At 42.8% G+C, this 24,000-nt stretch overlaps 1 protein-coding gene across 2 annotated transcripts in view; it reads left to right on the top strand.

The window, feature by feature from the left end:
- The window catches only part of TNRC6C (trinucleotide repeat containing adaptor 6C), a 198,931-nt gene that overhangs the window by 110,071 nt on the left and 64,860 nt on the right, over positions 1–24,000 (top strand). The window lies entirely within an intron of this gene.

Genomic DNA, 24,000 nt, shown 5'->3' on the forward strand with positions numbered 1-24,000 from the left:
CTATCTTACAAGCTCTTAAGGAGTAGCCGGCAAGTCTTAAGGAGTAGCCAGCATCTCCTGGTACTTGTCCTTGAAGGAAACACGGTCTTTGTCTACTGTATTAATTGGGTTGAGAAGTTCAGTCACGTAATGTAGTTTTAAAATGAACAAGTTAAGTCATGAGGACAAAATGGAGGATGAAGAAGTCAGGTTAGGAGGACAAAATGGAGGACGAAGTCACAGTATAAAGTTAAAATGGAGTTAGTACAATACTTCAATACAAGTACAATAAAGATTTTTAATAATTCCACATCAGTCCCCCCTATGAAATGTTAGATTCTAAGAGATAAAACTTTATTATGTTAGTATCAGAAGACGTGTTAACCCAAAGACACAAAAACCCCGTGGCCGCTAGCTAGATGTTAATGCAAAGTGCAAGGCTGTCCCTAGATCTGACCCTAATAGGCTAACCATCCGTCAGTATGGCTCTCGAACGCTTCACACCCAAGGGTATCCCATGGCAGCTAACCCACCACTTCTCCACATGGGGCCTTTACCATTCACTGACAGATGCTGTCCCTAATCTAGTCCCTTCCTAGAATTCCTGCACTTTATCGACAAAAGGGAATGTTTGCAGCGGCAGACAGGGTGAGTTGATGTCTTGAGATTCTTGGTCATCAACTTCGAGATGGGTAAAAGCGGGTGCCGCTTGGTCAACAGTCTTCATGAGGGATTTTCTCAGACATGGGAGGACACAACAAAAGAGAAGAGCAAAAATAAAGAGAAAAATTAGTATAGCCATACCAATCTGCATTAAAGCCTTTTGCCATCCTGTCATCCAACCAAACCATCTTTCCCAGGGATCTTTTATCCCAGAATTCCTTTTTAACTCTTCAGACAAGTCATTTAATTTTTCTATAGCTAGTGTGACTTTACCATTAGGGCCTGTGTTTTCTGGGATGTAGGTACAACATGTCATAGTGTCGGGCAAAATCTTACAAACCCCTCCTTTTTCGGCTAAGATCATATCTAGGGCCATTCTATTCTGGAAAGTCATTTGGGATGTGGCCTGCAACTGTTCGGCCAACCCCTGGAGGGCGTCTCTGGTGTAATTAACAAAACGCTGTTGATTATAATAAATGTAATTTATCCAATTTAGATTCTTGTTTGCGGTAACTATGGTAAAAATTGATTCAAATCCTGCAGCAACCTCATCTCTTGCTTTAAACTCATTGGGCACCCCCCTGGGCACTCCAATGGCATCAATATACACATGAGGATCAAAACTTCCTTTCACTGGGGCGTCACGTTTAACCTTAGTGTGGCTGAACTCATGGGTGTTGAGGTGTGTGTCAGAAATAATATGTATAGGCATAATGGCCTTAGTCAAAGTACACTCTCCCCACCATTCTGTGTCCATTCTGGATCTTAGCTGTAAATCCCCACACAACCAATAAATGTCTCCTAGTGACCTAGTGTGATGTTGCAGCAAACGTACAGGGACAGTTCTGTATGTAGCACAATAGCCTTTGGAAAAGTTACCTACAAATTTACCAATACCATCGTACATGGCATAGCAAGTGTAATTACCTTTATATACGGTAATACCATCAGGGGGTTTGACGTCTTTGGCTAGAAGAGGATACTCCTTTGTCCATGCAATACATATGGACCTGTTAAAATTATAGTGATAGGCAAAAAGGCTTAAAACACATTCTTCTATATCTACGGGTAGGATTAAAGGTACGGTACCCAGGTGAGGCCGGGCACCTCCACACACATAACATGCGGTTCTATTATGCTTATTAGCATTATATTTCATCCATTCTAACCATAAATTTACATCATTAAAACCTGTTTCAGCGGCCATGGTATCTTCAAAAGTGGGGTTAGCAATGGCCATCATGTCCTGAAAGGTCTGGATATGGGGTTTTAATGGGTTAGGGACCATATGGGTGGCCCCTTGCCACTCAGAAGAGTTGCACATATCTTTGAGGTAGAAATGCCCTAATTTCTGGTAGGAACCCTTTTTCCAGTACATTCCCATCACATACTGGTCTGCATCTGTTGGGCTTGGGCGCTCAATGTTAAGGATTAATTTCATTGGTGTGCTCCCCCCAGGCTTTCTCAAAGTCATTCTCTGGAGAAGCGATCTACCATGATCATCTACTTTAGCTACGGCACTTTTTGGTTTGTAACCCCAGGCAGGCCCGGCATTCCACCCTGCCGCCCCCCAGTGATCACAATTGTGCCCCCATTGTTTGTCAACTACACAAACATATGGGTCTTTCGAATGAGGGATATCTCTATAGATGCTCTGGATTTGTGGTGTGGGAAATGGGCATTCTACAATATCACAGTAGTCAAAGGTATAAGTAGCCACCTGGGTGCATGATGAATTATACCAGAAGGTGTACCCACTAATGTCTTTGGTAATGGCTACTTGCTGGGCCTTCATAAGGCTAATTAAGGAGAAGATGTACCAGAGATACATGTTTGTGCGATATTCGCTTCCTCTGGGGCAGGAGATTTCTTGCAGTGGGAAGCGTGGATCCAATTTGGCCTACCGGCCAATTTGACGGAGGTTGCGGTAATCAGGAGGACTTGGAATGGGCCGTCAAATCTTGGTTCTAGGGTATTTTTCCGCACAAACTTCTTAACCAGGACCCAATCTCCGGGGAGTAGGTTATGGGAACCTGTATCCAATTCGGGATCTGGAATTGAAGAGAAAACTTGGGCATGTATTTTGTTTAGGACATTTGCAAGTTCAGTTACATAGTCTACTAAAACATCTGATTGGAGTTGCAACTGCTGCGGATAATAACAACCTAGTCTGGGTGCTGTCCCAAATAGAACCTCATATGGGGACAGTGAATGCTTCCCTCTAGGTGTGTGCCTAACACTAAATAGGGCTATTGGTAGGCTTTCTGGCCAGGGCATCTTTGTTTCTTGTGACATTTTTAACATTCTGGTTTTTAGGGTGCCATTCATGCGCTCCACTTTACCACTACTTTGTGGGTGGTAAGGGGTATGGAAGGCTAGAGTCACCCCTAGAGCGGTCCAAATTTCTTTAGTCACGGTTGCTGTAAAGGCTGGGCCTTGATCACTCTCAATAACTTCTGGGAGTCCGAATCTACATACAATATCTGTAAGTAGGCGCTTTGCGGTTGTTTTTGCAGTGATATTGGCCACTGGGTAGGCCTCCGGCCATCCTGAGAACATGTCCACTATTACTAGTGCATATTCATGGGGCCCACTCTTGGGCATTTGGATGTGGTCAATTTGAATTCGTTGGAAGGGGTACATGGGCTTTGTCAGGTGTTTCGCAGGCACCTTAATTGGTCTTCCTGGATTGCATTTTGCACAGATGACACAGGCCTTGCAAAAGCTATTGATCAATGTTGTGATTCCAGGTGCTTCATAATACTTCTGTATGAGGGCGGCCATCAATTCTTTTGACAGGTGCGCAGGCCCATGTGCCCATTGGACCACTGCTGGGTATAAATTTCTGGGGAGACAAAATTTGAAGTTGTTGTAATATATTCCGTCCTTTTGGACAGCTCCTTTCTTTTTCCATTTCTGGATTTCCTCAGGAGTGACTGCAGCTTGTTGTTCTTGTAAGATTCGCAAATCAGTAGGAAGAGTTTGCAAAGCAAAAATAGGGACTTCTTCTTCTTCTTCTTCTTGTCCGGACACTTCTTCATCCACTTCCTGCAAATCCCTGGCCGCTAACTTAGCAGCTTGATCAGCCAAATGGTTACCCTTTGCTTCATCTGTATCCAATTTCCCATGGGCCTTGACTTTCAAAACGGCCACCTCTTTGGGGAGTAGGAGGGCATCCATTAGCTCCTTGATTGCAGTGCAGTGTTTGACTGGTGTACCGGCGGTGGTAAGAAATCCTCTAGTCTTCCAAATAAGGCCGAAGTCATGTGCCACACCCAGAGCATATCTTGAATCTGTATAGATGTTAGCACGTTTTCCTTCGGAGATTTTGCATGCTGAAGTCAGAGCCTGTAATTCAGCTTCTTGCGCAGACATTGCTGGCGGTAAGGATGATGATTTAATGACTTCATCTGTTGTGGTTACGGCATATCCTGTGTGATATGTTCCTCCTTCATCGGCATATCTCGATCCGTCCACAAACAGGGTAAAATCCGGATCTGGTAATGGGTTCTCATGCACAGTTGGTAAGTGCACTGTTTCCATTTTCATCTGTTCAAAACAGTCATGAGGTGTTTCTGGGTCATAATCATTCTTTATGACTAGATCTTGGAATTCCTTCTCCAGGAAATGGCGTGGCCATGCTTCTAGAAGGTCAGTTGTTGGGTATTTGACAATACCATTTTCCTGTAGCTGTTCTTCGTTCATGGTGGCCCATAGTTTTGCCATAGGCCCAAGATCATTCCATGACCTTGTCTTCAACTTGGTAACAGGAATATGTGGGATAGCAGTATCCCAATGACGGTAAAGGTAGTTAAGTTGTTGAGGTAGCTGGATCAAGACCATGCTATTGCCTTCAGAGTCACAATAGAAGTCTTGTGCAGTGAGCTTTACATCGGTCCGGTGGTAAAGCTCATCTTCATAGCAAGGTTCAGGAGTAATGTTCGGTTTGTACCACATGGTACAGAAGGCGTGATCTGGGCCCTCACAGAGAGGTTTTTCGCCTTCATAAAATGTCAAATGTGGATGCATGACTTTCTTGATACATCCACAGAGCAGGTGAATGTAGGTTTCATCCGTGATAAATCCATAATAGATACCCCCCTCAGGGAGTGGAAGAAGAGTGGACGGATTAAGCACCTGACATCTTTGGATGGAAATGTTGTCAGGCAAAAGAAGATGACACTGTAAGCGCAGGTGTCTGGCTGGAGACACGTGCTTGAGCTGGACTTGGTTGATGATGGCAGAGATGTCATGAGGGGCCAAAACAACCAGAGGGTGGCCAAGGACCAGGTCTGAGGTCTTCTCTATGAGTTCTCTCGCAGCAAAAACAGCCCTGAGACAGGAAGGAGTCCCTCTGGCCACAATGTCCAGTTGACATGAGAAATATCCAATAGGCCTCTGGCGGCCTCTTAAGTCATTAGTTTGGGTGAGCACGCCTGTTGCGTGGCCTTGTCTTTCAGAGACAAACAATTTGAAGGGTTTGGAGTAGTCAGGTAGGCCCAAGGCAGGAGCAGAAGCAATGGCCCGTTTTAAAGCATCGAAATTGGCCAGGGCTTCATTGGTCAGACAGAACGGGTCAGACTTAAGAGCATCATAGAGAGGTTGCATAAGCAGAGAGGCTTCTGGGATCCATGCTCTGCAGTAGGAAATGAGGCCTAGGAAGGCATGAAGAGACTTTGAAGTCCTTGGAGGTGGAATGTCCAAAACAGCTCTTACCCGGTCCCGAGTAAGATGTCTGGTACCTTGAGATAGGCAATGTCCAAGGAAGACCACTGAAGATTGACAGAATTGTAGTTTGATGAGTGAAGCTTTGCATCCTTGTTCTGCCAAATAGCAAAGGAGACTAAGGGAACACCTTTTAGTAGTGGGTACATCATCTCCACATAGCAATAGATCATCCACATACTGAAGCAGGACAACTTCTGGGTGCTCAGCTTGCCATGGGTCAAGGATGGTGCCCATGGCCTTAGCAAATTGACTTGGAGAATTTTGTGCCCCTTGGGGCATGACAGTCCAGGTATACTGTTGCATCTCATGAGTGAAAGCAAACAGATATTGGCAGGATGGGTCCAGTGGGACACTGAAAAAAGCATTTGCTAGGTCAATAACTGTGAAGAATTTTGCAGATGGTGGGACTCCAGAAAGCAGAGTATGAGGATTTGGTACAAGAGGGGTGTCCAGGACTGTAGCTTCATTAACAGCACGGAGATCCTGAACCATCCTATACTTCTCTGGCTCACCCTTCGGAGTTTTCTTCTTCACAGGAAATAACGGGGTGTTGCATTCAGATTTACATTTGACAAGGGCACCCTTCTCCAAGAGTGCCTTAATGTGGACAGAAATTGCAGCTGACTGTGCTGGTTTTAATGGATATTGTGGTTTTCTTGGTAACTTAGCTCCTGGAATAAGCTTTACCACCACAGGGGGAACATTTAGGTGACCTATGTCCTCTGGGCCTGAGGACCATAACTTTGTGGGCACCTGTGTTTTTAATTCCTCTGGGAAATTGGACCATAATTCTGCTGTCTCCTCACGGGGCTTTTCTAAATGCAGCATCAGAGGCAAAGAGCATAGGGCTGAAGTGTCTGATACAGACAGGGGTGTAAACATTTCTACCTGCCCATCCGGGGTAAAAGTGATGGATGCTTGCAGGCGTGAGAGGACATCAGCACCTAACAGGTTAATGGGGCATGTGGAGGATACTACAAAGCGAGCGAGCAGGCTAGAGCCAACTCGTAGCGGGGTTGTTAGAGGGCTATGTCTCGGCTGGCCATCCACTCCAACACAAGAGACGTCGATATTTGACAGAAAAGATGGGTCTGGCAGGTCTTGTTCTCGCAGAACACTACGGGCTGCACCTGTGTCAACAAGGAATGTGGTAGGGTGGCCTTCAATAGGTAAAGTCACTGTGGCGAGTGGCCCCCCCTTATCTCCTGTAGACACTGCCATTACAGGGGTTACAGACACAGGCTTGCCAGTCTCCTAATCGTCCGGTTCTTCAACAATTGGAACCTTTGTCTCGGTCCTGGGGCCTGGGGCAGGCTTAGAGAACTTCTTGGGTGCCCCTGGTTCCTTTCTAGGTTCCGGACAGTCGCCTCTGTAGTGTCCCTGAGCCCCACAATTGAAACAGGTTACATCTTCTAACCTGACTTTCTTGGTGCCAGAGGTGACGGGAGTAGCGCGAGCTACCATGAGGGGAGCTGGATTGGATCTTCTTGGGGTCTGAACAGATTCCAACCCTCTAGCAACTAAAAGCAGGGTATCCAGGGGAACAACCTTGTATTCAGGACGTGCAGCAATAATTCCCTTGCGTATAGAGTCTCTAACACCTTGGACAAACGCACCTGACAGCATTTGTGAATGAATCTTGTCAGTAAGATCAAACCCCAAATCTGTGAACATTTGATACAGCCTTGCATGAAACCTTTCCACTGATTCTCCTTTTTCTTGAATAACATCAGTAAGGCCAGCAGCCTGATCCGCAAGTTTGTCCTTAGCCCATTCTCTTAGTTGGGTGCAAAAAGTTACTCCAGAGGGGTAATCAACATCACTGGTGAGCAGATCTGTACTGAGGTGTCGGGCCATACTTGGCCAATACGCATCCCCTGCTTTGATAGCACAAATGCTCAGTAAATCACGCCATGCGGCGGAATAAGTCTTTTGAATTTGAACTATCCCTCGGTAGAAGGGCATAGGCTGCTTTTCTGGGTCAGGGAGTGATTTCATTAGAGCACTAGCTTGAGTGGGATTAAAAGCAACATATTTAGGAGGGGCCTGTTCTCCCCGACCCTTGTGGCCAAAGGGGTCATCGATAGAACGATGAGTTGGGGCTCCCGCGGCAAGTTCCGATGAGACATGGGACACCCTGTCCATCTCGTCATCATCGAATTCTATGATATTGGCTCTTTTACGCGGTGCAGGGCCCGCATGAGGTGAAAGGGTCGGTGGTTGGGAACGAGCCCCGGATGCAGGGGTGGCTAGCGAGTCATAACCTGGGGATAGGTAGTCACCGGGAATTACCGGCATCAGGGCCGAACTGGGGGCCGCCATATTGGTGGCCGGAGAAGGTATTACATTAGGGTTAAGGGAAGAAGTGGCGGCCATGTTGGAAGAGGGCACATCCGGGGCAGACTGTGCCGGACTGGGCAAGACCGGAATCTGGGGCGTGGCTTGGGGAATGGGGAGTGGATATCCGGGGTAGGGCAGGGCCATGGGATATGGGAAGGGGTAGGGCCAGGCTGGGGAGGGGAAGGAGGTGGGGTATTGAGCTGGGGTGGAGATGGGAGGGAACGGAGAGGGATTGGTAGGGGTGGGTGTAGAGGGAGGAGCCGGGGCAAGGGCGGAGGAGGTGGTTAGTTGGGCGGAAGAAGAGGGGAGGGAGTCATGAACAGAGAGAGAGTGTAGGGCAGGGATGGCAGATGAAATGTTAGGGGAAGGTATAGCAGGTAGCGTAGGGATGGATGAGGATGGTGGGAATGTTAAAGATGGGGCAGGGGAAAAGAAAGATCCATCAGAATTCAGGACCGGGCAGACAGGGGAGGTGATGGGATGGGTATTGGGAGTGGGGAATATAGTCAACTGGCTTTCATTTATTGCTGACTGAACCTTGGGGATAGACATTCCCTGGGCGCCGGTTTTGGGCGCTGGCTGAGGGTAGACCCCAGTAACACAATTATTATGATACACAAACAATTTCACACCTTTGTGATTTATCTCTTCCTCAACCCAACCTTCTAGCTGAATAGCCTTCGCTACTCTATACCATGCTTCAGCAGTCTTTAATAAACCATTATCTGTAAGTTTGCCTTTCTTTTCTGTCAGTAACCTACGCCAACTTTCTGGTTGCAATCTTCCACATGTCGGTACAGCAATTCTACATACTTTTGCAATTTTTCCAACACCTTTAACCATTTCCTCACCCTCTCTATCTTCGACTAAATCACATGCTAACCAGCCCTTACTGGGCTTGCTTAAATCCTGTCCCATAATCCCTTTACCCCTATACCAGCGTCCTAGATATAGGGAGAGAGAAGGAAAACTGAACAAGAACGTCTACAATGCTCGACTGCCACCCGAGAATCGTGGGATTTTCTCAGGTGCGTCTTCCCAAAACGTAGACTAGTCACTGAATCCGCCTACCCGGGGTGGTAGACACGGATTGGAGCGAGGTGAGAAGTGTGTGACCAATCACTTCTCTTTCAAGAGAAATGGGAGTGGACAGTATAATAATATAGGAAGTTTAGAAAAGATGAAAGGTAAGGAAAAATCCTTAGAGACAGACACAGGAGTTCATGAGACTCCTAATAAAACAGACAAGACAACAATACAATTGAAATACAGTGCATGCATTACAGTTCAAATAAAATCAGCAATAATCCCTTTCCTTCTACATGTGCTTACTCCAAAGTCACCTTTCTCAACCTCGTAGTGTCCCCGCTCGGAGAACGACTTTCATAAGTCTCACTACCAGCGGCCAAGGATAACAGCTAACACCGGTCCGAAATCCTTTCCAGCCTCCTTCTACTCTGCAGTCCACAAGAATGTGGCCACGTCTATCCTCACTCCCGTAGTGCCCCTATAAATCCCACTTTATAAGTCTCACTACTACGTGATGCGAAAAACAAGCAATACCTGCCTGAATCCCCCCCGGAAACTGAGTCCCCTGCCACAAGGCTCAGTCTCCTACCACAATTAAATAACCAGTGGATCTCCGGCTCAACTAGAGCTGAAAGGTCCGGGCCAGGACGTCCCCAACTCAACTAGAGCTGGATGGTCCGAACGTGCACAGTGAAGCTAGCTAGGCTATCAAAGTGACACACCATTGGATCACAGAAACCTATGATTCTACACAGATCCCACAGTTCCACCAACTTCTTTTTCCTTACAGCCACAGCCACGAGGCTCCTAAAAGAAGTAAACAGGCAACAGAAGACCCCCAGGAACACATCCACAGGTCAACCCCCCTTTTTCCTTACAACCACAGCACAGTGGTTCCTAAAAGAGGTAAAACAGGCAACAGAAGACCAAGGCAAATCCCCTCAGATCCACCCCCCTTTATCCCAAAAAGGGGAAAACAAGCAAGACAGAGAACCCCAGGCAAAACCCCTGCAGGTCCCCACCCCCCCTTTATCTCAAAATGGGGAAACAGGCAAACAATTCAAACATAATTCAAACACACCCAGGCAACAGATAGACTAAAATGCAGGTAAACAAGTGAGTAACGAGACACCGGGCAAGATATTACCTGTCTTTGATGTCCTCCCGGGAAGCAGTCACAGACACGTGGACGGGTCAATCAAAGGGGCTGGAACGTACCGGTGGCTCTGCAGAAGTCTCTACCGTGTATCTGGAGGTGATCAATCTCCCTTCCTTCCCCCTGGATTCCTCCGTCCACCCTTGTCTTCCTTAGGACGGCTCGCCGGCCGGACATAGCCCGATGCCCCACGTTGGGCGCCAAGTTGTTATGGTACTTTTTGAAAGTAAACCAAAATGTTCAAAGTCTATCTGTTCCTGTCCAAATCAATAAATTAAATTGCGTATATACGCTGAAGTAATTAAGTCTGACACACGAGGTTCAGGTTAAAATAACTTCGAGAAAGTTTATTGGCAAGTGAAGAAAAAGCGGGCGCGCAGGCCCTTTTAAGAGGCATTTTGCGTCATCATTGATTATTAGAATATCAGCAAATAAACATCATCAATTGGATTAATTGTTAAGTGACGGAGTTAGTGTCTTACCTATTGGTTAGTAAAATTAAGAGGTTAGTCCCGTGCCCACCCATCAGAGGTGGGATTATTCTGGACACGGGTGGGGGACAAGGGGGTCCTAAGCGTCATTTTACACAGTCAGTGATATCAGGCTTTATGTCCAGGTGCAAGGTCTCTTATGAATAGAACATTTCATTACTACTGTGTTCTGTGGCCTTCAAACTGTACTATCTTACAAGCTCTTAAGGAGTAGCCGGCAAGTCTTAAGGAGTAGCCAGCATCTCCTGGTACTTGTCCTTGAAGGAAACACGGTCTTTGTCTACTGTATTAATTGGGTTGAGAAGTTCAGTCACGTAATGTAGTTTTAAAATGAACAAGTTAAGTCATGAGGACAAAATGGAGGATGAAGAAGTCAGGTTAGGAGGACAAAATGGAGGACGAAGTCACAGTATAAAGTTAAAATGGAGTTAGTACAATACTTCAATACAAGTACAATAAAGATTTTTAATAATTCCACATCAGTATCAGTGTCCATATTGCACTAAGTGCTGCAATGAAAAACATTGCAGTTCCAGAGAAACGGCAATGTTTACATTGCAGCACTAAGTCGGCGTCTAGTGGCTGTCTCCCAGGCAGCCACTGGAGGCACTTCCTGGATCTGAACGGTCTTTTGGTCCAGTAACTGAAGCTGGATTTCCTCATACTCTGCATGAGTACATCCAGCATCAGATTATTTTTCAACATAGGAATGCATTTAAGCATGTGCATTAGTGCCTGCTCATCGCGGGACGAAATGAAATGAGGTGCCGTAGCCTTACGTAAAACGCCACATTGCACCTGGTACATGCTCATCCGATTTATCAGTCTGCAACATGGCGGCTGGCCTCTTGTCCGCTTGTCCCGATCTAAATATAACCTGCTGCTTAGTAGAGCTGGCTGTAGCATTATTCCCCCGAGCTTCCATGAAGTTGCAACCGCCATATTGGGAAACTTTGTGAGAGGCCCCTCCTGAGCCCAGGTTCCGGCTCTGACTCCTAACACACCCAGACTCTGTCCCGAGCAGTACAGTGCCATAGCGGATTCTGCTTCCATCCCCAAGTAAGAGATACTGGCTTAATAGTCCAGTCAGTGCCATTTCCCACATAAGAGTGGGTAGGTTGCTACCCCATTTAACTATGCCTTTGTGGAGGAGACAGTTTTCAGCTTTCTCAATGCTATACAGAACAGAAACTTTATGAAGATGAGATCGAATTTGGACTGTATAATCGCTGTGAATGTCATGTTAGAGTATTCAATGCCATCACCAATCAGGTTGAATAAAGTCACGAAAATGCACTGTTGCAGTAATATCTGCAAGCTGACTAAGATTATTTCTCGAATAACAATGCCAAATGCAGGAGCTCGCTCAGCACATGTAGGTTCTGTATGCAGTCAGGCAGCATTAGAAACAGAGGGTCAGAGCCTAATGTAAATTCTGTGCCTTTTTTACGTCTGTCGCCAGTGCACTGGCTTCAAATGTAACAATCTTCCCACTTGGAGGCAGAGTGCCTTAAAGGGGAAGATGGCTTTCCCGCCCTGTGAGCTGCCTCGCTCTATAACTTGACCAGGTTTTGTGACTTGCGCTCTGAACCAGTGACAACAGTCAAAGTTTGGGTAAGCCTATAACCCTGTAAATGAAATCAACTGACGGGCAGTGCTTTCATTGCAAGGCTAACACGCATCTAGTGCCTGTCGAGAAGACTGCCACTAGAGGCGCTTCCGCACCTATAACGGAGTTAAACTCGTATGGCTCAAATTACTCCTACAGAGGTTTAGATTGGTGCATCAAGGTATTTTGCCTTCTGTGGGGAAGCATTGGATCGACGGAGATCAAACATTTTGATGCCCTCATCCAAGGAGGCAGAATTGCAGCATGGAGGCACTTCCCCAGGATTACGCTAGCTTCAAGACAGGCACTCTGGGCATCTGCAATATGGTAGTGTGAACGCTCCAGTGATAAAAAACTAAATAAATAAAGCATAGTATAAGGGCCACAACTCCAGCAATGAATGTGTTAACTAGGGTCTAAATTCAGACTCTGATATCCAGACTTAACATAAGGACACAAGCTGTTGTTTAAAAATATGGCAAACCATATAATGCCTGTTTATTTGAAACCAAGAAATTCAAAACCACAAATAACAATAATTACAAAGTAGCAAGAAGTAGTCCAGCAATCAGTTAAATGACAGCCGGATAAAATTCATCAGGCTAGAGAGACACAAAATAGCCTTTCAAATAGATACATAAATACACATATCCAAACAAGTCATAAGAGCATAACAATATATACAAACACCTGATAAAACTCGGGATCTCCCCAGCGAGAGTATCGCTCCAGTGAGGGGCCCCTCCGCTGGAGCTGATAATTACTCAAAATCGAATCACAAAAAATAAAGATGAAAAAATATAAAAATAAATATGAATTAAAAGATAAACGAATGTTAGTAAAAACAATGAAAAGAAGCAGACTGGGCAAGGAGCTTGAAAACCCGCCCGGCACATACAGATAGGCTGAGGGTGTTGCGTGGGAACTTCCAATGGTAACTTACCCTATTTGCCACACTGCACACCAGGCTTGGGGAGCACGCCAAAGAATCCGTCGGATCCCACGTTGGCTAGCTAAGTTGAAAGGTGTCCGGCGTCAGGAACCATAAGCCAGAAGGTAGACGTCGGACTGGAGTAGCAGTAAAGCAATGAAGCCAGACTTTCTTGAGCCAGACTTTCTCAAGACAGACTCTGGGCATCTGAACAAAATTACATTGGTGACTTGATTCTTAAACTTCTGTACCCAGGCAAGAAGAATCGCAACCACAGTGCATACATCGTGCAGGGCATCAGTGGAACTGCCTGTAGAATGGTTGACTTGCTGTTGACCTTTCACTCAGTCCTTCGGGTAGTGGTCTATGCCAACAAAATAGATTGAACAAATAGTGAGGGACCTGTTCTTCAACTTTTTTTTTCTCCCAATCTATACATTTTGCTAGCAATTGTACAAGTATAATGTATTCATTGAATTTAATCAAACTTTTGTCTACCTTTTTCTTCGTACTATTAAAGTTTTTATTGAGGCATGTGTTTAGCATAGCAGAAAAAGTGTGTAGTATTTAGCAAACCCATGCATGATGAAAAGAAGAAGAAAAAAAAAGTTAACCAAGTAGAAAAAGAGAGCCGGTGTGATGGCTCCATGAGTCAGGTCCCCTCACTCTCCTGAGCAAGGGGCATAACAATTGCCCTGGTCACCAGGGCTTCCAGGAACCCTGCATCAAAAAGAACGTAAAACGCAAGAATAACTTTTAAATTGGACCCTCCACATCAGCCAAGTAGTAAAAGGGAGACCTGAGATTATGTAGGATTTCTGCTACACTGCAGGTACAGTGATGGTCACGAGCATGATGCTCCAGCAACATATTTCTCAGCATCCCCTCAGGAGCCTCAAATTGCCTCTGGGCCTCTTCAGTTTAGGGTCACCCACACCATAGCATCAAGTAATCTGAAGCTGGTCAACGGTCCCCATCCAAAGCCCCAGATGCCCCTTGTCACCGATGCTCTCCAAAGGCAGATGAAATTCATTCCAATGTACCACCAGAGTCCTCACCAGCGACCTCTCGCGTCACCTGGAAGTGGGGCTCAAAGAATGGAGGTAACTGTTATCCAGGCCCCCCGAAACCTATGATGGCTGAGATCACAACAAGGCGCACTGAAGGCACATAAGCACTTGAGAGGCATTAAAAATAGGAAATCATGGAACCAAATGAGAAAAATAGTAAAGTCCTGTGGGCGGCAAACCATAACTTCAAGCAAATAATGCTTGTGGTGGTAAAGGATCCAGCTACATCTGAAAAAGGGCAAGTAGGGAATCCATGCAGACCAACAGAAGGACCCACATCAAAAGGGTGCACTAGGATGTCTCCCTCCCCCACCAGATAGTTAGGACCGCAGCCAGTTCTAGAGATCATCCGTCAAAATTTAAGTGGACATTGGAGCTTGCTCCAGTCTCCCTCAAGAACTCCAGCCTGTTGTAGACAGTGAGGTCCCATGTAAGTTACATTCCCACATGGTAAGTAGGCCTCAGTGGAGCCAAGAGGGTGTAAATGTCTCAGAGAGGAGAATGGACACGATAGGAATGTCCAGGTAAGGATTCAACCGATTTTTAGGGACAGGTGCTGATATTTGGTGGATTCAGAGTAGGAGAGTGATGGGAGGAAAGCCATCCAGTCACAATGCCCTGCTTCTCATAGAGCATTGCTGGTGGATTGGTGTCACACATGCACTGTGCATATAACTCTTCTCTATGAGAAGCATCGTATTTTGTTCCTAAGTAGTCCGTGATGATGACTTGACAATAGGCTAATAAGTGCTGCAGTGAGGAGATTCTCACTGAACGTGCCTGCTACTTCCGTTAGCTCAGTGGAGCCAACGGAAGTAGGGAGTGAACAGCTGGGGAGGCGTTTCTGTTTTCAGATATAAAAGTGCAAATTTCACAGTGAAATTGGCACTTTTATGAACTGGGATTTAAAAGGTATACTTACTAGTGCTCCTTTAACCCTGCTTTTTCTGCCCTATCCTTTATTCTGAAATACTTCCATCTTGCGGAGTCCTGAACAGAACTTAATAACTGCTTAATTAGGCCATCATTGGGATCTGGCAGCTATTAACCCCTTAACGCCGATATGGCATTCTATGCCCTCTACAATAAAATTGTCTTAATAAGCCATTGCAGTGGCATGGAACAAAACAGTGCAACTTTTAAACCTCTAGTGCCTGATCAGGACTTTATTTATTATAGTGCTGTGTTAAACAAATTGTTAAACATTCTAAATACACCAGAAGGGAGAGTCTTCTGGTTGGCCAAGATAATTCCTGGTGAGGGCCGTGCTCAATGCTTATGATCTGAAGAGTAGGAATTTCTTGCAACTTAATCCCTTTACAACGCTAGGACCTTCAATGCGTCTTTATAGTATATAGCTTAGCTGTATATAGTGTATAGCTTGGCTTATATAGCCTATAGTACTCTACGTAGTTTATATATAACTAAGGTATATACTATAGCTTAGAGGAAAATAAAACTAGAAATATTGGTTTTAAACACAATTAAAATAGCCTGTGATAGACCGGCGTTAAGATAAAAAAATAGTACAGAAGTTTTCTGGTATATTACAAACTACAGGAGCTGTATTATGAAAGATAGAGGTGGTGCAGTTACAGGCAGCTGTTCTGGAATATCAAAGCTATCACAGCATTTAAGAGACAAACTGGTGAACACTTCTTCTAGCATGTGTGTATGACATTGTAGATGTTTTAATGGACATTGAGCAGCTAACCATTCTAACTGTGTGAGATGAATATAATTCTCTTTGCAGTTGGTTTTTGAGATGCCGTCTTAACTGCTGTAATGACATAAGGCTGCTAACTGTTATACATAGTTAATTTATAGTTAATTTAAAACCTAGTTTTAACTGCTGTTTCCCCTTTAATTCTGTGAGTGAGCACAGTGTCTCCTTTGGTAGAGGAGGTATTTGGCACCAGGCAGCATTCGTGTTCTTGTAAATGCTGATGCTTGTGAAATGGAAGTCTGTAACCAAAGAATGTAAACTGCTTTGCCAGAAACTAGTTTTAAGATTTTTGGGAGAAGCCATACTTTTCTTATGCCCCATATGTATTTTTATTTATGTTTTAAGTGCTATTATGCTCATAATTTATTTGTTGTATTGCACATGTAAATCTGTAATTTTGTAGAAAATCAGCTGAAAGGAACACTCAAGTCCACTACAGTCTATGCTTAGTTTATAAGTTATATGGCACAAGGAAGTCACATGGCCCTGTCTTATTGCAGAGTTGCTTATAACTTCAGCTAAGTGTTAACATTTCAACTGCTGTAAGCCTGACCCTTTTCCTTTGAAGACAAAGTTGGAATCTGTGCTTGCTCATCTGGCCACACAGACATATGGCATGTCACATTAGTTCCACCTAAGGAATTGAGGATTAATAGACAATTATACAGAATATTTCTGGTACAGGGTACTTCAAGCTCCATGCCCCTTGCCATGCTAGGGCTGAGGAAACGGAAACAAAGGTGATTTAACTCCTAAATGGCAGAGAATTAAGCAGTGAGACTGCAGGGCCTATAGATGACTATAGTGTCTCTTTAAATGAGCTCTGAAGACACCCAAACCACTTCATCTCAGTAAAGTGGTATGTTGTAAGGCCCCTGCTGTTTTAACCCTACAATGTAAAGCATTGCAGTATTGTCATTGCATGGACCTACGGCTAGTGACTGCCTTTCTGAAAGCCACTAGAGGCGCTTCCCTCTTTTGTCAATCAAATGCTGCTCCTAAAGAGCATATAATTGATACTGTGATTTGCCACGCATGTTCACTAGCTTCTTATGTTTTTCCTATGTGGAGGCATTGGATTGGCTAAGATCATCAATCTTGATGATCTCAGTCTGGGAGGTGTGAGAGCTGAAAGGTAAGTGCTAGAATATGTCACTCTGGCCCTGATGTTACTAAACCGCGCATGGGGGAAGCAGAGCAAGAACAGCAGGATGATCAGAGCAGCTTCACTGGACTCCAGGGAAAGGATCCACTCCCAAAACTTGGGAGGCTGAATGGACTTTAAATAAGTGTGTGCTGTGTTTTTTTTTTTTTTTACTGGCCCCCTCTGATCGCATGGGAAAGGTATTTTACTCACTTTTTCCCCCCTTGCTGTACCAGTCTCGCCGCGGCTGCCCCCCCCCCCCCCTTCTTGGCTGAGATGAGTCTTGATGATCTCAGCCAATCCCACTGCTTTCCCATATATTTGAGAATATATGTGTATTTTTTTGCACATATAATATACTAGGCGCGGGATACACCTTTCCTTTTTCTGTACATTGGGAGGCTATTGCGCACGCACAGCGCTCTGTGCCAATCAGTGTTGTCGATGGGGAACATTCAGCGCCTCCATGCAGAGCGTGAAGGCACTAAAGCATCTGAACTCTGAAGCACTGCTAATGGCCGCCAGCTGTCTAGTAAGTCACTCAAAGTAAACACTGCACTTTTTCTGAAAAGGCAGTTTTCACATTAAAAAAGCCTGCAGGGACAGGCTATAGACACCAGAACCACTACATTACACTGTAGTGGTTCCTGTGACTATAGTGTCCCTTTAAGAATTGTATTTTTGTTACTGAAAATAAAGCTTTGTTTAAAAAAAAAAAAAAAAAAAAAATCCCCCAACACTATAGTGTTCCTTTAACCCCTTGAGGACGCAGGACGGTTCAGGACCGTCATCGGCATTTTTGCGTTGCCGACCGACGACGGTCCTGAACCGTCCTAAATTTAAAATGTACTTACCCGATCGCCGTCGTTCCCCCGGCAGCGATCGGCGGTGCTCCCGGTGTGGGGAGACTGCCTGCAGCCCAGACAGTCTCCCCATGGCGGTTTAGGACCCCTGGGGCCATGTGATCGCCCAACAGGGCGACCACATGGTCACAATAGGTGTCCTAGTCTCTGCCTGCAGGGGGACTGTCTGTGCTGACAGGCAGTCTCCCTGCATGTGTAAAATCATAAAAAAAAATAAAGTTATAGTTAATAAAAAAAAATATATATTATTATATATGTGTATATATATGATATATAGACATATATTATACCTATATAATATATGTCTATATATCATATATATAATGTCATGCTAAGTGTATTTTTATATTAATATGTACATATATTAATATAAAAATACACTTATAATTAATTTGCACACGTGTATATATATAATATATATAATAACTATATATATTGTATATATATTATTATAAAATACGAATAATAAATAATTTAAATTAAATTAAAAAAATTAAAAATAATAATAAAAAATTGAAAAAAAATTATATATCTATACGAAATTTTATTCTAACTGTATTTTGATATTAATATATATATATTTATATTAAAATACACTTAGAATGAAATTGTATATATATCTATGTATATTTAAATAAATAAAAAGAATGCGAACTATTCATATGTCGATATACAAAATTACATAAATAATTATATAAATATACACGTAGACTTCAAATATATAAATATGCATATATATTTAAATTCTACGTGCGTATTTAGGTAATATTTTTACATAATTAAGTTATTTTATTGATTGCAATTTAAGGGACCTGCCTGCCAACCCAGGCCGAAAGACCAGAGAATTTAATTTGCTATCACTGTATTTTACCCTGTAACGTTCTACGACACCCTAAAACATGTACATGGGGGGTACTGTTTTACTCGGGAGACTTCGCTGAACACAAATATTAGTGATTCAAAACAGTAAAACATATCACAGCGATGATATTGTCAGTGAAAGTGACTTTTTTTGCATTTTTCACACACAAACAGCACTTTTACTGATGATATAATTGTTGTGATACATTTTCCAGTTTTGAAACACTAATATTTGTGTTCAGCAAAGTCTCCTGAGTAGAACAGGACCCCCCATGTACAGGTTTTATAGCGTTTTTGAAAGTTACAGGGTCAAATATATAGGTCAAATATTTTTACATTGAAAATGGCCAGGTTGGTTACGTTGCCTTTGAGAGCGTATGGTAGCCCAGGAATGAGAATTACCCCCATGATGGCATACCATTTGCAAAAGAAGACAACCCAAGGTATTGCAAATGGGGTAAGTCCAGTCGTTTTTAGTAACCACTTAGTCACAAACACTGGCCAAAATTAGCGTTCAATTTAGTTTTTTACTTTTTTCACACACAAACAAATATGAACGCTAACTTTGGCCAGTGTTTGCGACTAAGTGGCTACTAAAAAAGTCTGGACATACCCCATATTGAATACCCTGGGTTGTCTACTTTTAAAAAAATATGTACATGTGGGGTGTTATTTAGCAATTTATGACAGATAACAGTGTTACAATGTCACTATTGATACATTTTAAAAATGTATGTTTTGAAACCGCAATATCCTACTTGTACTTATAGCCCTATAACATGCAAAAAAAAAGCAAAAAGCATGTAAACACTGGGTATTTTTGAACTCAGGACAACATTTTGAATCTATTTAGCAGTTTTTTTCATTCGCTTTTGTAGATGAGTAAAAGATTTTTCACATAAAATTCAAAAAACGTGTATTTTTTTCAATTTTTCATCATATTTTTTCATTTTTTTTAAATTAAATTAGATGAGATTATATAAATAATGGTATGTAAAGAAAGCCCCTTTTGTCCTGAAAAAAACAATATATAATTTGTATGGGAACAGTAAATGAGAGAGCGGAAAATTACAGCTAAACACAAACACCACAAAAGTGTCAAAAAGATGCCTGGTCGCAAATGTACAACATCGCAAAAAAAGTCCAGTCCTTAAGGGGTTAATAATAAGATGGCGCAACATGGAGGACAACTAATGTTTACCTTTTACTTTCTGAATGTCAGTGCTTCTGGCCAACCAAGCTCTACAAAATGGCTTTACAAATGGCATTACAAAACAAGGTTTACTAAAGTTGCAAAACGTCCAATGCATGTTCTTATAATGCAACAAAGTCCTATAATTTTCCACTATTACTAATGGTTTTTTAATGGTATTTGTTTAAGCAGTGCTGTTTAGACCCCGGTTACACTTATTTACCAGGAGATTCTTTCTTAGGGTTTCAGCAGGCGTAATCTTTGACCAAGGCCAGAGGAGCTGACACATTGTGTGTGTGTGTGTATATATATATATATATATATATATATATATATATATATATATATATATATATATAATTTACTTCTTTCACTTAAATGGAGATGCCAAGACGGGACAGGAGTTAAGTACTATTGCAGCCTCTTGAAAGCTAGTGCCGTATAAAACTTCACAAGGTCAGAATGTGATGCAAATCCTCATTTGCATCAATTATTTATTGTACTGGAACTTTTCTATGACCTTAAACCTTTGCCTTTCTCATGGGCGCTGCAACGCTACATTCATATTTAGTCTATTGGACCATCGTTCACTTGCAGATATTTATTAGTATTTTCAAGGGAATTTGCAAAGAGACATGCAGTTTCTCCTCGTTGTACGGCTTGGTCTGTGATGTATTGTTTAGGGCTTCTGTGTAGAGCACATTAATAAACAACTCTGGTTTTGATTAATGCACTTGTGTTTTCTGCCCCCAGACTCTTGGAGGCTGGGAAGCAATTACGTGGCTGGCAGGCTGCCAGTTTTTGTATGCATGTGGGCCTTGTTCCGAATGTTAAAGCTAAAGCTGGTATGCGACTCTGGTACTGTTTATGAAAGGAAGCAAGTAGGGGAGGGGACAGGTTCTCCAAGAGAGACGGAGCTGAGGAACACATTAAAATGGAGCTGATCGCAGACATGCCACTCTCGTTTTGGCTGCTATTCAAAACTGCTTAGTAACGGCAACTCCATCTTCAATTTTAGCAGCGTCCTAAAGTGGGAACATTTTGTGACAGTTGAAAGAATTTAAAAGGGAAGATCGGTTTAGTGTCAAATGCAATTACATAATCAAAGATTAGAGTCTGAGGCTGTTGATACTTTAGCCCGTGGTGGAGGGAGGAGGGGCTAAGTCTATGGGTAGAGTAAAGGGGAGGGAACCTCCCCGTGCTCTAAGCATTTCCAAAGCCAGTGCAGCAAAGGCCCAAATGAGCTTGCAGGTTGTCTGTTTTCAGGCTTGCACAGAGGCTTTTTTTGGCAGGCTTACAGAATGAGGCTTACACTATGCACAGGCGATACATTGAAGCTGGGAGCCTGGTGCAGTGGCAGGCGGCTCTGCGCGCACTGTAACGTTGTCTAGAATGGTTGGGCATCACCTTACCTCAGGTATTTCATTCCCTCTCAACCTTCCTCACACTTTGTCCCTGAGGCCACACAATGTGGGTCGTGAGTGGCCAAAAGAGATTACCCATCTGTTGTGAAACTACAGTTCCCATGATGCTTTTCCAGCCTTTATGCAAATACCCTGCTTCAAATCACTTTAATCTCCTTACATGTCCCAGAAGCCGAAAGATTGCAAACTTATTTTGTTTCATCTATGACGTCTAGATCGGGTTTAAGAAAATGGCGTCTTGTGAGGCTGCAACTGCTAAAACAAAAAAGAAATCTAGCCATTGCTTTGTGTATGCTCACTACTAATGATATTTTAACGAAAGCAATAACTGTAATAAGCTCCGCTCTGCTAATCCACTAAGAATTTCTTTAGAAGTTGCATTTGTTTTTGGGGGAGAATGTGTATTTGATTGGGTAAAAGGGAAGGGAGAGTACAAGTAGATATTTAATTGTGTGTTTTTAGCATACCGTAGCTTGGCTTTAACCGCCTTGCTGGAAAGTGATTGCGTGGTAGATCATAATTTTACATTTTACTACCAAATACTTTCTTGGGGGAAAAAAAGTGCAGTTCGTGGCTTCTGTGCACTAGGTTTCCTCACTGGAGTATAGTTGAGTGTTTTTATTGCACAAAAAAAATGTTTTAATGACGTTTGTTTCCCTAAAATCCGAAGTTTGTTCCCAGTCCTTTCGATTTTCTGCTCTGTGATCCATCTGGGTTGATGCAGGGTTTTTAATTTTCTATAAAATTCTTAGTATTGTATTTTAAGCTTGAAAAGTCTACTAGTCGGCTAGCTATTACATTCTGGTCCACTTCTAGCATCCCCCCTCACACCCCTTTTTTTCTTTTTTTTTTCTGCGATGCATGATAAAAGGTGCTTGTATAAGATTAAGTTAATCTAAATGCACCTCATGTATGGGATCAGTCTACGAAGAGAGTTGTTTATATTTATAAATGTTGTATAGTGTCGGACGCTCCCCTCCCTCTCCTCAACAGACTCGGTATATTAACACAATATTTGGAAGGTTGTTGGGGTATTTTTATTATATATACTGAAGCAGTAGAAAAAAGAAACCCAAATGGGTGGCAGGGCAGTAGTCCCAAAAGAAGATCTCACTGGGTCATGGCCTGTTGGGGGACGTGCACATAGACACGTAGGAACACAAATATTCTGTGTGAGTTAATATAATATATTGGCCCTTACATGCACTCTGCCAGTTTTAAATGAGCAGTTTAGGCCCTAGAACTACATGCTTATGTGTCAACTAACCCAATCGGTGTATTAATTACTTTAAAATAGGGAGAGATGGATATTGCTAATGCAGAAGTCTGATTTCCGCGGTAGCAAAAGCTGAGCAGGGGGCCAGGTGGCATTTTCCTCAGGGACCCCCAGTTTTGGTGAAACCAGTATGATCAAGCACCAGGGGATGACACCTGCAGTGTAATTGCTTCACAACTACTACTTTGGTATGAAGTGGTTATGATGCCTAAGCAGCTCCTTTAACCCTTTAAGGACACAAATTCAGAAATAAAAGGGAATCATGGCGGAATATTTCCATTATGTGTCCTTAAGGGGTTAAAGGAACACTATAACGTTAGGAATGCAAATCTGTATTCCTAATGTTGGTGCTCATGTCTCTAGTAGTATTAGATGTATTTCATTGGAGACATGATGCGCAAGTGCTGCACACACCTTCAAATATTCCCATAGGAAAGCATTGAATATATGATTTCCTACAGGGCTTCTGTGTCACGTGACAGAGTTTCACTTGGTCTTTGCCACGGAAGCTTTTCTAGTTGCTATCAATATGACACCGTTGAGGAGGCATTAACCCTTCTTTATAAAAACAATTGGTTACATTGTAGGATTAAGGGGGACAGGGTCACTGCACCCTGACCACTTCATTAAGATAAAATTGTTTAACTTACTATAGTGTTCCTTTAAGTAATATGGTAAAAATCACTCAACCTACAACAAGCTCGACCACCATGGATAACACCACCTGGATTCCTCCTTCACTCTGAAAAATGTGTAAGGGTTAAAGGGACACTACACTGCCCAAATACGAAATACATTTGAAAAAAATCTTACTTGTAGATATACTTGCATTTTTTTTTATTTTTTAGATGTATATCTAACAGCTTGCGAGAACTGCAGATCTCCAATCTATAGCCTTTACCAGCCTCTTGAGTTTAGCTACACTGAGCTAACAAGCTTTAAAGTGCGGTAGGTGTTTGGAGTTGCCCTTTAACAAGTCGCAATTGGCAAGAATTTGAGAAGGATTACAAATATGTTGCTCCAAGTTTTACACTTCCATTCCAATATGGTTTACCCATTTGCAACTTACCACTTGTGTGATGAATCTAAAGACAGAAAATTGAACTGTATTCCGAAAATTCCTTGAAAATACTGAGCCAAATCATAAAAATTCAATACAGCAGATATGCTTTATGTTGACAGGTGTGGTGTAAGACATTTTTCTTACTATTTAAATGGAATTGCCCTGGTTTTATGGTGGCATTATTCCCACTTCAAATGGTTTTATATGTGATCACTTTTTTAAAATAACATTTTAAAGTTTGTTTAAAAAAAAAAAAAAAAAAAAAAATCACTCAGCCATTAAGGCGTTAGACTATGCCATCCTAAAAAAAATCCTTTTTTTTCTCCCTTTTTTTAATTTTTTCTCTTTTTTTAATTTTTTTTTATTTCAGACAGTACACGCCAGTAGATTTCTACTGCAGTTCCTGTAACTCAGGCCTTGGTACATTAGTCATCATCAATGTTTTCTCTTTTCTC

The sequence above is a fragment of the Pelobates fuscus genome, chromosome 6, assembly GCF_036172605.1.
Source record: "Pelobates fuscus isolate aPelFus1 chromosome 6, aPelFus1.pri, whole genome shotgun sequence".
Classification (NCBI taxonomy): domain Eukaryota; kingdom Metazoa; phylum Chordata; class Amphibia; order Anura; family Pelobatidae; genus Pelobates; species Pelobates fuscus.